General features: G+C 34.9%; 1 long non-coding RNA gene across 1 annotated transcript; it reads left to right on the forward strand.

Annotated features, from left to right (window-relative positions):
* The first annotated feature begins 1,394 nt into the window (after nt 1–1,394).
* On the forward strand, nt 1,395–16,051 carry LOC126933206 (uncharacterized). Its single transcript, XR_007718457.1, has 3 exons — nt 1,395–1,537; nt 6,084–6,228; nt 14,382–16,051. It is a non-coding gene; the product is annotated as an uncharacterized LOC126933206 (long non-coding RNA).
* The last annotated feature ends 241 nt before the right edge of the window (nt 16,052–16,292 follow it).

Below are 16,292 nucleotides of genomic sequence, written 5' to 3' on the forward strand. Positions count from 1 at the left end.
CTAATTCCTTTTTTACCTATCATCCTCTTCCTTAATATATACAATATATTTTAAAGAACAAATGGTTTAGCAATACTTTTCTAGAAAAGATAAACTTACAAAATGAAGCTTGTGTGTTTTCAGAAAGAAGAGTAGTTCTTAAAATAAAAGTATATAAAAACATTGATTTTGACCAAAATTTTACTTTTTTTGGCTTTCATTTCAGTTTCCTCACTTGAGAAAATAAGCCTGGTTATTTTTTGGCCTATGTTGAAACATCATAAGTAGAATGAAACAGCATAATTTTTCCCCCTGGGGTTCAAGAGTTTATTTCTTTTGATACAACAATAAATCAACTGACAAAATGGAATTTCTTTGCAATACATATGCAACAAGTTAGACTGCATGGACAAGTTGAACTTCAGTTTATATATAGACACTCTGGAGCATTTTATTATAAAGCAATAGTGCTGGGAAGCCTCTTACAGGGGTAACTGCACGAGTAACTATGAAAAGGATATATATGATTAACCAAGTAGAACTTAAAAAGTGATTTCTGCAGCTTTGAAATCATCTACGCATAAACTCAAGCAGCAATATGTATTGAGTGAGTATAACATAATGCTGATGTAATTAATCTTTCTGATGCTATTTCCTTAGAAAGAATGGGGTGGCAGAAATTTTAAATGAATTGGTGTAATTTTGTTTTATTTTCAATGTAAATTGAATTTTTGAATCTAAGAATCCATGCTCAGCATCACAGGCACTATACTTTTATGTCATCACAGGTTTGGAAAACCCCATAACCAGATTTGTCTCTTCAAGAAACAAAAGCCAACTTTGTAGTTATAGACAAGACACACACGTTAAGCCAGCTCATATTTTCCTATAGCTTCTCTTTCTAGTTAAGTCTGCAAACTAATTTGGATTAAACTAAAACAGACTTTTGCTCCAAGCATTTTGAAAGTTTAAAGAGTTTGGCTAATTTTGGTTGTCTTTTCAAAATATTTCTTATATGGCTTCATGTCTGTGTCCTGGAAGGGGACCAATATATGCTTAAATCTTTCAAGAAGTTGCTCTTTTCTTCTGCCCAGGATTCTGAAAGGCAGCAAATACGTGGAAGTTGTAAGTCTTTCTGCCTGCTTTCATCAAATGAGATGCCGGACAAAGTTCATTGTCACTAGGATTCAGAGTCATTGGGGGAAAAATGTAGAACACACTGCATTAAAAAAATTGTCATTCTTCTGATATTATAAAATTTAGTATGTACTTAAATCACTTTTTAAGGAAAATGAAAAGACACGTATGTTCCAAGTCCTTTGTCATCTTTGTTCCTCTCTTGTTCATACTCACTGACTTTATTTCTTGCCAGTTAACCTGAAATCACACTATTTTAATTTCTCGTTTAGATTCTGTGCTATCATTGGTACATGGTACTACACAGTGATGCTGTTTAAATGAAGAAATCTACTCTTCTAAAAAATCTTTGCCACTGATGCCACATACAAATACCGTATGGACTAGCTCTCAGAGCCAAAGCAGGAAAAATCGCCAAAGGGTAAAAATAGTTCTTGATATGATGATATGCTGCTAAAAGCCACATGGTGTTTGGGTGCAGTATTTCACAGTCAAACAATCATAATTTCATGCCTAAAATGTGCATGTTATTTCAGGAAAATACAAAATCTGAGCATTGCACATTTGCTACAGAATGACCAGTGAGTGTTGCTATAATGATTTGTTTTTCTTTTACAAATGAATATTTCTTGCTGAGCCTTTTCATGCCATATTGCCTGGGGCGGCAATGGAAGTAAGGACAGACTGAGGTTAGAGTCGGAGGGAGTATTGGGGATGTCTGGTCTTTTCTGCTAAATTTCTGTAATGCTACAAACTAGGTATAGTATAAAAAAAGCTTCCCTTTTTGTTTTCTTTCTTTCTTGAAATGTTAAGTACTGTAGTTCTCATCTTAGAAGAAGAACTGGGCTTTGTGGGGCCGGATGGTAAGAGACAGCTTTTCAAAAGCATCGTTTTTATCTTTCTCCGAGAGTACTACGATTCTCATGTGATCTTTAATAAATATTTATGATATGAAACTCTCTCTCCCTTAAAGTTGTCATAAATTTGGAGGGTTCAATTGATCTGAGCCCATGGTCATTGAAGTAGAAATACAAGAACATATTATAAATGTTAGTTTCTCTAAAATACTCTTCACAATTTATTTAAGCTGTATGATGCTACACAGTCAGACTGAAGAGTGAGAAGGATAGTCAGGTGTAAGGAGAAATCTGTAGGGGGTAAACACTGGAAACAACAAGGAAAGGGAATTAGTATGTGTTTTTTGTCTTGTTTTGTTTTGGTAACATAAATTGCTTATGCAAAGAGGAAAATAACTCCTGACATTATTAAACAAAAGTGGGAGGTTTGTGGCATCTATCAAGCTAGAAAAATATTTAAAGGCCTGAAGACAAAAAATCAAATCAAATAAAACCCAAACCAGTTGAAAGGTTTGACCTTTTAACTCATGACCTCACACTCATGAGGATGGATGATATATCCCAGTATCAATGCAGGGTAAATGAAAAAGGATTTGGTTCCTTACCATAATAATTAATAACATTATATTCAGCTTACTGTGTGCTAGGACCTTGAAGAAAATAAACTCATTTAATTATTTATTAAAAATTTTATAGGTATTATTACTATACCCATTTTGCAGAGGAGGAAACTGAGGAAGAGAGAAGCTAAGACTCTGTAGACAAACCTTTAGAACATTAGCCAGTAAGTGTAAGTTGGATGACTAAGAAGAGTTGGGAACTGTGGCTAAAGGTACAGAGACACAATCTGCTGTCATGAGGTCAACTAGAACTAATGAAAGAAATTACTAAGTGTTGTATTAACAAAAGAAGACTACGTAAAAATTAAATACTAATATAATTAAGTGATGTTACTCTGTACACTTGTCTTCTACCTCAACTTAATAGTTTGTAGCCCCAGAGGCAATATGTTTTTGAACTGAAGAGGATCTTAAAGGTCATCTAGTTCAGTGAAACAACATTTTTTTCTGATAGAAACTCAATGAAGGACAACACTCACTTGCAGGGCACATCCTGATATGAAGAAACTGAAAGCTGGAGCGATTAGCTCAAGACTTCATAGATAATTAGTAGTAGGATAAAAGCTCCAAATCAGCTGTTCTGACTGCCAGATCAAATTAAATATATGCATGGTGAGGAATGGGGAAGAAAAGACGGTATCTCTGCAGCCATACAGCTAAAATGCATTCTGGGGATATTGATTCACTGTCTATTATGTCTCAAGCATTATAACCCATAGAACAGATGTGACTCCAATTTTCATGGATCCTATGGCTAGCAAAGGAAATGGGTCAGCAACAATACAGTAAGCCCTTATCCATGGTTTCACCTGAGGTTTCAGTTACCTGCAGTCAACTGTGGTCTGAAAACATTAAATGGAAAATTCCAGAAATAAACAATTCATAAATTTTTAAATCATATGCCGCTTTGAGTAGCATGATGAAATCTCCGACCATCCTGCTCTTTCCTACCCCGAACATGAATTATCCCTTTGTCCAGCATACCTACATGGTATATACTACCTCCCAGTTAGTTTACATTATCTGCTCCTGACATCCAGCTGACATTATCAGGGCTCAGTGATTCAGGATCACCCAGAGCAGATGATCCTCCTTCTGATACATCATCAGAAAGTCAAGAGTAGTCTAATGCTGTGTGACAATGCCACTGTCATTCACCTCACTTCATCTCATTATGTACCTACTTTATCATCTCACATCATCTCATGAAGAGGGGTGAATTCAACAATAGATATTTTGAGAGAGAGAGAGAGAGACCACATTTGCATACCTTTTATTACAATATATTTTTATTATTCTATTTTATTAATTATTATTAATCTCTTACCATGCCTAATTTATAAAATAAGCTTTATAATAGATATGTATATTTAGGAAAAGAGCATAATATTTATAAGTTTTTGTGTTATCTGGGGTTTCAAGCCTCCGCTGTGAGTCTTGGAATTTATTCCTTTTGAATAAGGGAGGACTGCTGTAAGGTTGTAATAGAAGAGGATGCTTTCAGATCATGGAGAACAGGTGCCAAATCTTGACTCAAAGACTTTGGGGGAAGTTTCAAAAACGTTTACTGAATAAATGGATAAAAGTTTGTCAGGAGGAAAATTAGAGGGAAAAAAGATTCAGCCAGACCTAAAAAAGAGAGCATTGCATAGATGAGCAACTTTTAAGAAAGTGTTGTTTGAGTTCATTCCAGAGTCTCATGGCAAGTGGGAAAGGTGAAGATAAAAGGGTGGGCAGGTGCCAGTTTTTAAAGAGCCTTCAGTACAGTATTAAGCAGTTTGAAATTTATCTCAAGGACTTTGAAGAGTTTTTAACAGGAAATTGGTATTTAACAGATTTACATTTTAGCAAAATCACCCAGTCTGTAGTGTGAGTAGACTCATGACAAAGAAACTAGTATAAGAGATATTTAGCAATAATCCAAGTGAGAGAAAAAGTATCTTGCTGTTTTGGTAAACACATGCATATGGAGGGGAATGGATGGATTTGAGAGGTTTGAGGGGCAGAATGGTAAGCATTGTGCTAATTAAGTATAGTATGAATGGTGAGAGAGCAAGATGTAAAAATCAAAACAATGCTAAACTTTATAGTTTGTCCTTTTATCTATCCTGGTACATAATGGTGACATTTGCCAATTTTGGAAACAATGAAATGTGGATTTTTAAATGTAATTCTCAGAGGAGAAAACTAAGCAGAAATAGACATTTTAAACAACAACAACAACAAAAAATCCGAAAAGATAGTGTGACAGAAGTCAAGAGAAGAGAATTTTAAAGAGATAGTGGTCAGCAGTGTCAAATGCAGTGGATAGCACAAGAAAATTTACAACTAAAAAGAGTTCACTGACTATCAGTTGAAAACTTGATGAGAGTAATTTTAATGATGGGGTATAACAGTTGATGAACTGGAGGAGACTCAGTGAGTTGCCAAAAGAATATTCCACTCAAACATGCTGCTGCAGGAAGACAACCGAATGATAGCTCCAGGTGCTGCATTTCTGGATTCACCACTGTCGGAGCAGAGTCCATATTTACCATTGACTGCCTATCGCCAATGACTGAACACGGTGGGGGTGTCTTAGTCCATTTTCTGTTGCTATAACAGAATACCTGAGACTGCATAATCTGTAAAGAAGAGTTTTATTTAGGCTCATGGTCCTGGAGACTGGGTAGTTCAAGAAGCATGGTGCTGGGGTCTGGCAAGGGTCTCCTAACTGCATCATAAAATCGTGGGTGATGTCACACAGAAAAAGCATGTGAGAGAGAGACAGGACAAGAAGGCTGACCTGTTTTATAACAACCAGCTCTCACAGGGACTAATCAAGTCCTATGAGAACTAATTCATCTGGTGGAAACTAATCCATTCTCACAAGAAAGACATGAATCTGTCTTAACAACCTAATCACCTCTTAAATGTTCTACCTCCCAACACTGTTATATTGGCAATTAAATTTCAATATGAATGTTGGCAGAGACAAAGGACATCCAAACCATAACATTCCACTATCCCCCTACAACTCATGTCCTCTTTATATGCCAGATGTGATCATTCCATCCCAATAGTTCCCAAAGTCTTAATTTGGTCTGGCACCAACACAAAGGTCTAAGGTGTCATCTAAGACTCAAGGCAAACTCTTTCCGACTATGACCCTGTAAAACCAAAAACCAAGTTATCTACTTCTAAAATACAATGGCAGAACAGGTATAGGTTAAACATTCTTATTCCAAAAGGGAGAAATAAACAGGAAGAAAGGAGTAACAGGCCCTAAGGAATCGTGAAACCCAGCAAGGCAGACATTAAATCTCACAGCTCCAAAATAATCTTCCACTCCACGTGCCATTTCCTGGACACAGTATCTTAAAACTGTGCTATTGTCTGAGACTCTTCCTAACCAATCCTTCTTCCTTCAATCTCTCCTTCACAGGGATCCTCCTCACAGTGTGAAGGGTTTCCTCACTGATTCATGATCCCTCTGCTTTCTCTTTTGCAGGTATTTTCCCAGACATCTCAATGCACATTAAGTTTTTTCTTGGTATCTGCTCCTCTAAAATTGCAAACTAATGCTGAACGCTATGAATATTTGTCTCCTCCAACCGTGCATTGAAATTTGATCCCCAACGTGGAAACATTGAAAGGTGAGGTCTCTAAGAGGCAATGGAAAATGAGGGTTCTGCCCTCAGGAAAGAATTAATCAATTCAGGGCTTAATGGGTTAATAAGTGAATGAGCTATGATGGGAGTGCGACTGGTGGGTATAGAAGAAAAGGAAGAGAAACCTGAGCTAGTACACTCATTCTCCTCACCATGTGATATCCTGTGCTGCCTTGGGACTCTGCAGAGATTCCCTGCCAACAATAAGGGTATCATCAGATGTGGCCCCCTTGATCTTGGATTTCTCAGACTAAGACATTTAGGAATCAATAAGAGGTGAAAACTGGAGACATTATCATGCAAAGAACATTAGCCAGAAGTGTGGTTATGAGGAAGGAGAGACCATAAAATGAGTAGAGGAGATTCTCTGAGAAGTCACAAAGTTTAGAATCTGGAGGCCAGCAGAAATGGTAGCCTTAGCAAAAGGAGAACGCTCATTTTCACAAAACGGGGAGGAAAGTAGGATAAAGATGCAGGTGATTTTATAGGTTTAGTGGTAGGATATTAAGGCAATTGTTACTTCCTGGCTTTTAAAAATTCTCTGAATTAGGAGGTGAAGCATCCCTTGAGAGGGAAGGGGAAGATTGAGCATTGGAGGTAGAAAATAGACACTGTGGTCCCACTCAATGTAGATTGAGCATTTGAGAGAGAGCAAACCAAGAAACAGCAGGACTCCAGGGCAACTTCAAGGATCAAGTTAAATTTGGTTGGTTGCTTTTATCTTTCCAAAATGAGCACAGTAGTTTTGTTACAGGGTGATAGAAGGCTGAAAGTTTAATTTTAATTTTAATTTCCTTGTTTTCAACATTGTTCTGACTACATCCATGTCACTATCCTTTGCTGTTTGGACACTTGAAATGAAAACATTTCTCTGAGATTTCAAACTAGAGTAAGAGTTGTTTCAAGACATCTGGTTTCTTTAAAACTCTTGAGAGTCCCTTTAATAGTAGTAGAGAGACTCTCTCACTTTAGTATAAATAGTGCTACCTGATTTCTAGTTTTGACTAACCAAAATGCTGAAACGATAAAAAGATATCTTTGATTTCTTCTCACGTTTCCATTGGATATGTCTCCTGAGACATTTGTGTTCTCTAGGTGGACCTACTTCCTATATTATGCCTGCCATATAGTCCCACCACTCATAAATAATGAAAATTCAAAGTGAGCCCATGAGGGCTAATATTTCACCACGTTGGTAGCCTGAATATACATTATTTTGTTTGTAATTATTGTTTGCTAAGACATCACATTTGTAGTTTTGGATAAAGGAATGGAGAAAAAAAGTGAAAATCTGATGTATCCTACAGCAAAAAAAAGTAATCCTTACTAACAAACTGGTTATATAAGATTCAGAGATATAACTATGCGTTTTATTTTTTCTGAAATAAATACAAAGACAAAATGATTAACTATGATATTGACATTGGATGTTGCTTTATTGTACACAGAAAAATGTGAATATCAGTTTCTTAATTTTATTTTTTAAACTCCATTGGCAAAATTGTTTGTAGATTGAAGTGCTATAAAGAATTTTAGAGTAAAAATGTATTTTTAACTGTTAATTATACACAGCATTTGCTGAAAATTCCATCCCCTGGAAGCACAATCAAACATGAAAATCGACTTTGGTCTGTTCCCACAAAGAAGAAGAGAGTGAAAGCAATGTTCCAAAATAAAATAACATAGAAAATGATAGTAATTAAGAAATGAAACAATTCTAATAGTATTAACTACATTCTAAGAATCACTAGTATTAATGAAGCTTTTTTAGCTACAAATATTCTTTATACATATATATATTCTACTCTCCAATCCTTTCTGTGAAAATCATTTATTTGGTTGCTACTACATTCATAAAGGTTTCCTACGAAATGGAGGAGACAAGATAATACAAATTCACACTTTCTTCTTTGAGGAAATTTCTGAATACACTGATGATTTATAATCATTATTATATTTTATATAAGATCCTTATAAAAATACTATAGAAAATATATTACTTTCATGAACACCAATGTATTTATTTTTATCTTGCCTTTCTTTGAACGTGAAGGAGACACCTTTAGTATTTTCATTTTTTTTTAAGAGAGATGCATATTTTTCATTTTAGCAAATTATTTTCTAGTCCCAGAAGAAACACAGGAAACTGCAATTAGGCAGAATTTCCCGGAATTATTGTGTGTGTGTGTGTGTGTGTGTATGTGTGTATGTGTGTATGTGTGTGTGTATGTGTATATATATATTTTTATATATACGTACTTTTACAATTTTATATACATATTATATATAACTACATATTTGAATATGTATACTATTGTATATATGTATACAATTGTATATATGCATATACTATTTTACATACATATATTCACACATATATATGCATATATGTAAACATACATAAACATTAAGTGTCAAGACAACTGATATGAGAAATATTTTAAAAAGTAACCTTCAAGGTAAAAAGTAAGTTTATCCTAATGATCTAAATCATCAATCCCTACAGTACTTTGTAAGTTACTGCTCAGAGATTTTCATGAGTATAAGGCACCATGAGACCATCAAGATTTTCTGAGTAATTGATAAAAATAAAAAAAAACCTTAATACTTAATGTGGGTTCTATAGAATGCATATTATACTTATTTCTTAATAATCCATGCATTAGGTATATGTTAGTTTTTAATTAACTATGACCTCATTTTCAAATTATTTTGCTTAAATGGCCATTTGTAAACAGCATTTTTAATGGATTTTTCCTTCTTCAAAAAGAGAAAAATACATTTAATATCATGCCAGAAATGTAAATTGGATAATATAGACAATATTAAAGCCTTACTGTTTTGTAAGTATCAGACATTTTAATCATCGTCATCATCATCATCATCATATCTTTTAGGAATTCAGTTTAAATTTTCAAAAACAGTTATTCTGTAACTACCAATTTTTAACTTTTATGTTTAAAGCTTGGAGATTAATGGTGGTTTTGAATAGCAACAGAAAACTTAGAAGCTCATAAGCCAGCTTTTATATTCATGCCTTACACTTATGTAACTTATTTACCTTTTATAGGTTCATTTTGATTGCTGTGGTTCTTGACACGTCTGATTTTTTTGTTACAAGTAGTTTTAACACGTTTATAACTTTTAATACATGAATGAATTCAGTTTGTATTCAAATTTAACACAATTATGAATAAATAATGTAGGCACTTTCTTAAATCACTATATACTTACAGTGGAGGATTCACCATTTCATGCCTAAATGTTAAGGAAATTTTTATATTTATTCTCTTTATAATGACTGTAATTATGACAAAAAAAAAAGGGTTGAACCTTTGTGAATACCATTGAAAAACAATGTTTTCCCTAGTGATTTCTAGATAAACCCATTTCTCCCTTGGACTCTAACACCCTGCGATTTTTATTTTCTTTCAAAAAAATCACACTTATTGGGACTTTGGTACCTTGAAACTTGGTCAAACTTCATGAGAAAATAACCTAAGAAATCATTCTCAAAATTTAGATGCACACTATTTTTAAATTAGACTTGAGAGTGACAGGCAAGTCACTTACAGGGAAAACCTCAGAAGGGGAGGAAAAGCCTGGGGCCATAAACAGCTGAATGCCCCAGGCAATCTGTAAGTACAGAACTGGTCTGTGAACTTATGCTGGGAGTGCATCTCACTGGACAGATTTGCTTGCTGGAGATTTTTTTTTTTTCTTTTCCTGGTTTCGAATCAAGATAGAAAAATCATTTTGCTATGACAGTATTTAAAAAAAGAAGTCAGGCAAGACTTAAGTAGTGAGGTGTATGTTCTCCTCTCAGTATGTGCCTGAAACTCCCATCGACACTGACAGTAGTTATGCAGATGCATGCAGAAGAAAATAGACCCCTTTTAACATTAAACATCAGATTTGGGTTTCCCCAGAGAACACTGGTTACTGAAGTGGCTGTGAATGATGCATTCTCACAGAATGTTTCAGCCATAAATCAATCCTGAATCATACTTTTCCTAGAGTTCTTTTTTACTCATTTGAAATCCTAGTGTATTATGCATGCACTGACTCTATTTCAGACTGAGCCTAAATACATTTACCAAAATAAGATTCAAATAATTAAATGTGACTTTTATAATTGTTTTCCTCTGAAGATCCAGAGCCTAATCTGGCTCTGCTTAATCATTTTAATTTGACTTTTAATACAGTGTCAGTTTATTTAGTTGGAATTAGTTTTCTATTTCTCTCCTTTTTGTAAGCGCTGCCTGTTTACTTAACAATATTTGGCTTTGCCTAATGATATGTACAGAAGACAGTGCTAAGTGGAACATCAGCTGTTTACATCAGCTCTAACAATTAATGCATGTTAATTTTTAATTACACTGATTGTACTAGAGGCAGAATGTATGTTTCTTCACAGAACAGATGTACTAGTCAGCTTGGCTGGTGAACATGCATATCGATCAGATGTTGATGCTGCCAGCAATTCAGCAAAGTCTGCTAAGAGTGTCGGCTTCTAATGTACTTACAAGTTTACGGCTTAGAGTCCTGGTAGAGGCAATACAACTCGATGCTATATCCTCTAATGTTTACAGATAATCACAGTATGTCTGTTTTGTGGTTAGCATTCTACAGCGTATGATTAGGAGACTGACTAGGTATGAGGGGATCCAAAGGTGTCATTGCCTGTGGACTGCTTTCTCCATTATTATTTGCTGCAATCTCTTCAAATATTTTTTGTTTTTAACCCATGTTTCTTTTCCTGTGTTAATACTAGATCTCTAACACTGATGACCACTCTTCCTTCAAGGAGATTGTAAAAAGCAATATAATTACTTGCAAAGAAATCTGTCTCCGTTGAACATCATCACCAAAGCTAGATGGGAAATACATAGAAAATGCCAGCAGCTAAAGAGTAGACAGTTGACAGGCTTTCAGTCAATGGCCAATCAGTCAAGAAGCATTTATGGAATGTTTCAATATTTTGAGCATTTCACTAAGTACTATGGGTTACCTTGTCATGAGGGGTAAAAAGAGGTCTAAAAGACCTTTGCCCTTAGGGAACTCATAATATTACTCATAACTCACATGAAAAATAAGACTCATATGCACAAAACAAAGAAATTGTTTTGTAAACTACAGTATATATGCTCTAGTTGATAACATGTAGTTGGTAATGTATACACTCAGAATGTAGGAAATGCTTTATGAGAGAGATGAACTAGAGTAGAACTGGTGTTGTTTACCCAAAATTATAGTTTGAATATTGATATGATTTGGCTGTACATCTCTACCCAAATCTCATCTCAAATTATAATCCCCACATGTCGAGACAGGGACCTGTAATCCCCATGTGTAGAGGGAGGGAGGTGATTGGATTATGAGGGTGGTTTTTCCCATGCTGTTCTCATAATAGTAGTGAGTTTTTATGACATCTGATGGTTTTATAAATGTTTGACAGTTCCTCCTTCACATGCTTTCTCTCACCTGCTGCCATGTAAGATGTACCTGCTTCCCCTTCTGCCATAATTGTAAATTTCCTGAGACCTCCCTAGCCATGGGGAACTGTGAGTCAGTTAAACCTCTTTTCTTTATAAATTACCCAGTCTTGGGAAGTTCTTTATAGCAGTGTGAAAATGGACCGATAGAATAAATTGGTACTACAGAGAAAGGGGTACTGTTAAAATGATACTTGAAAATTTGGAGGCAACTTTGGAACTGGGTTATGGGCAGAGGTTGGCACAGTTTGGAGGGCTCAGAAGAAGACAGGAAGATGTAGGAAAGTTTGGAGCTTCCTAGAGACTTGTTGAATGGCTTTGACTAGAATGCTGGTAGTGACATGCACAATGAAGTCCAGGGTGAGGTGGCATCAAATGAAGATGAGGAACTTACTGGGAACTGGAGCAAGGGTAAGTCTTGCTGTGCTTTAGCAAAGAGACTGGTGGTGTTTTGTTCCTGACCTAGATATCTGTGGAACTTTGAACTTGAGAGAGATGATTTAGGGTATCAGGTGGAAGAAATTTCTGTTTTTGTTGGAAAGGCATGATTACTCTTGAAATATGAAAAGACATGAGATTTGGGAGGGGCCAGGGTTGGAATGATGTGGTTTGACTCTGCATCCCTACCCAAATTTCATCTCGAATTGTAATCCCTATGTGTCAAGGGAGGGAGTTGACTGTATCATGGGAGCAGTTTCCTCCATTCTGTTCTCATGATAGTAGTGAGTTCTTATGAGATCTGATGGTTTTATAAGTGTTTGATGGTTCCTACTTCACATGCTTTCTCTCTCCTGCTGCCATGTAAGGTGTGCCTGCTTCCACTTTTGCCAAGATTTTAAGTTTCCTAAGGCCTCCCCAGCCATGAGGAACTGTGAGTCAATTAAACCTCTATTATTTATAAATTACCTAGTCTCAGGACGTTCTTTATATCAGTATGAAAATGAACTAATACACATATAAATGTATTAAGCAGTATTTTTTAAACTACTTTGCCAGACTCTTCTACATCATTCTACAGATAAGAATATCAAGGTAAAACATTTCTCTCTTTTTTTTTTTCTTTTAGTGTATTCCCGCCTTTTGTCCTCTAAAATTTCATAAAGAAATCTCTTGGGTCTCTTTTTACTTGTGGATAGAAATGACTATCTGATTTAATCATTTTGACACACTGATTAGACTTTAAAAATTCTTATTCTAAACTTAAATGAAAATATAAATGACCAGAAATAGCCAAAGCAATCTTAAATAAGAACAAAGATGAAGGATATACATGACCAGATTTCACAATATATTGTAAAGCTTTAGTAGTCAAGAATGTGGTTTGATATAGTTGTAGTTTAAAACACCAAAGCAACTAAGAATTAAGAGGTAGGCCTGCTTATGCCATGACAATTTTGTGAGCATAAGATTGTTTAATAAATAATGCTGGACCAATTCTATATCCATATGAATAAAAATGAACTTTAAAATAGATTCTATACTAGACATAGAGTAATTTAAGAGAGTTTATAGTTGCAAATGTGAAATGTAAAACTATTATGTTTCCAGAAAAAAATATGAGACAATATATTTATGACCTTGGTGGAGACAAATATTTCTTTAAAAGGGCACAAAAAATTAGCTCTAAAAGAAAAGATTGCTACACTGGAATTCCTTTTAAAATAAATAATTTTGTTCATCAGAAGATGTAATAAAAAGAGTGAAGTGGTAGGCCACAGATTAGGAGAAGATATGCAATGCACATATCTAGCACAATATATAAAGAACTCCTAAAAATAAAATAGGAAAAGACAGCCAAACCAGTTTTTTAAAAAAATGGGCAAACAACTCAAAATGGCACTCAAAAAACACTATTCATTTGGCCAACATAGGAAAGATACTTAACATCATTAGTTATAATGGAGATGGAAAATATAATCAGAATGAGATACCATTAAAATGCTACCAGAAGGGCTAAAATTAAAAGAACCTGACAATACCAAAGGTTGTCTAAGTATGTAGCAACTAAAACTCTTATTTATTGCTGGTGGTAGTATATATTGGAACAATATTCCTGAGAAATTGGCAAATATTACTAAAATTAAACATACACATATTTTATGACATGTTTCATTCATAGGAGTATGCTGAGAACAAATGATTACGCTGATTAAAAAGTATTTGATAATTGTTATAAGAGCTTACTTATAAAACCCCCAAACTGAAAATGATCCAAATGACACTGAGGAGAACAATGACTTGTTATGGCATATTCATACCATGAAGCATTATATAGCAATGAAAGAGAAGAAATTATTGCTACACACAATAGCATAATAGTATCTCAGATGCATAATGCTGAGTAAAAGAAGCAGATATCACAAAAGTACCTCTATGTGATTATCTTTATATGCACTTCAACAGGAAGGAAAATGGGAATTCCACTTCTGATATCACTGTGAGGAACTCCATGGGTCCACTCCCTAGTGAAACTTGTAAATATTATAAATAAAAACAACATTGAAGTTTTCAGAAAATTGTATATAGTAAATGTAAAAAAAAAAAAAAAAACACTTAGTCAAAAAAATCTATTATACTTAGTAAAAATTGCAAAAGCCTGGATGTTTAAGCTATGACCCATGCCTTTCATCACCCCTTTTCCAGATCAGCTGGACAGAAACTCTACTCCAAAGTGGAACAGCCAAGAACACAGGCTTCTCTCTTCTTCCAGCATCAAGTTGGAGGGCTCTCTTCCCTTAAGGTTCAGAACATCAGCATTTTTCATCTTCATCCCAGTTACCTGTTTCTGAATCTAAGCTCTAGATGAGTATGGCTAAGGCATGGAAGACCTCTTTTATTGCCTAGTCCTCACTTATGGAACAAATGATCTAGTTTGGGAGTGGTGTCTGGGCATTACCCTTGCCCTAGCTCATGGGATGAACATTTTATAAGAACAAAGGAGGCAAGCCAAAGATACCTAAAAATGCTGCCCCCTTCTTATCCACTGAGTGTTCAGCTCTTCAACTGGGGTGTCACTTAGAAAGAAGCTCACCATTTTCCCTGTCCCAACACCAAACACTGGGTTAATATTTTGTCTGAGAAAACAAGCAAGTCATAGAACAGAGAACATCAAAGGCCGCTTTAAATAAAGGAACTTCATTTGCAGCAGAATGCAAAAAAGTCAGGCATTGGAACACTCTCAGGAGGACATCTTAGGTAAAAAGCAATTGACAAGTGATTAACACATTCATGTGAAATATGAGCTATTCTTAGAGAAGCCAGCTTGTTGGAAAGAAATGGAGAAATAGCTTGCAACAGCCCTTCTGGTGTCAGAACAAATCTCAAACACTGACCTTTGGAACTACACCTTCAAGGAGCCTAAATTTGATTGGATGAGTCTGTGGAACAATTTATGCCCTGGGATATTATTGTAAACAGTTGAACAATGAGCCAGCAACTGCTGGAGCTTAACATCTGGTGTGGTAAGGAGAGATAAAGAGAGCCCAGTAGAAGCCACCGTCAACCCAGAATAACTCTGGGCTTACCAAAGGGTATATCCCCTGAAAAGCAACATCACACAGACTTCACTAAAACAACCCAGCCAGTTACTAAACAAGAAAAGAAGAAAATATCAATAACAAGCTCTGGAATGGAGAAGAAAATTGCTACAATACATTACCTAAATTGTTTAGTTTCCAGAAAAAAAAAAAAAATGAGACATTCAAAGAAACATGAAAGGATGAGCCAAATACTAGAAAAAAAGCAAGCAACAAAAACTGCCAGTGAGAAGCAACAGAAATTGTGTATAATAGAGAAATACTTCAAAGTAGCCCTTATAAATATGTTCAAAGAGCTAAAGAAAACCATTATTAAGGAAGTAAACTATGATGAATGTGTTACATTAGATAGAGAACATCAACAAAAACATAGAAATTATTTGAAAAATAGAAAAATCTGAAACTGAAAAGTGTAATAACTAAAATGAAACATTTACCAGAGGCGTTCATTTGTAGATTTTAACAGGCAGAGGAAAGAATTAGAAAATTTGAAGACATTAATGAGGAAAAATAAACAACGATTCAGAGGAAATATATGTACAGGTTGAGTATCCCTTATCCGAAATGCTTGGGAACAGAAGTGTTTCAGATTTCAGATTTTTTTAATTGTGGAACATTTGCATATACATCATATACATAATGAGATATCTTGGAGACGAGACCCAAGTGTAAACACAAAATTTATTTGTGTTTCATACATACCTTATACACATAGCCTGAAAGTAATTTTGTATCATATTTTTAATAATTTTGTGTATGAAACAAAGTTTCTGTATATTGAACCATCAGAAAGCAAAAATGTCACTATCTCAGCCACTCATGTGGCTCATCACCATCATTCCTGAATCTGAATTTCCTTGCTATCAATAAGTAATTATTTTCTTATACTTATTCACACATATGTACTTAACAGTAAAAAGTATGACGTACCATTAATAGTGAAAAAATTATGTGTTCATGGTAACTAAGAAGCACAGTAGCAGCACCAGACTACCTGTGTAGGCTGTTAAACAACAGC

This window comes from Macaca thibetana, chromosome 12 (genome assembly GCF_024542745.1).
Source record: "Macaca thibetana thibetana isolate TM-01 chromosome 12, ASM2454274v1, whole genome shotgun sequence".
NCBI lineage: Eukaryota > Metazoa > Chordata > Mammalia > Primates > Cercopithecidae > Macaca > Macaca thibetana.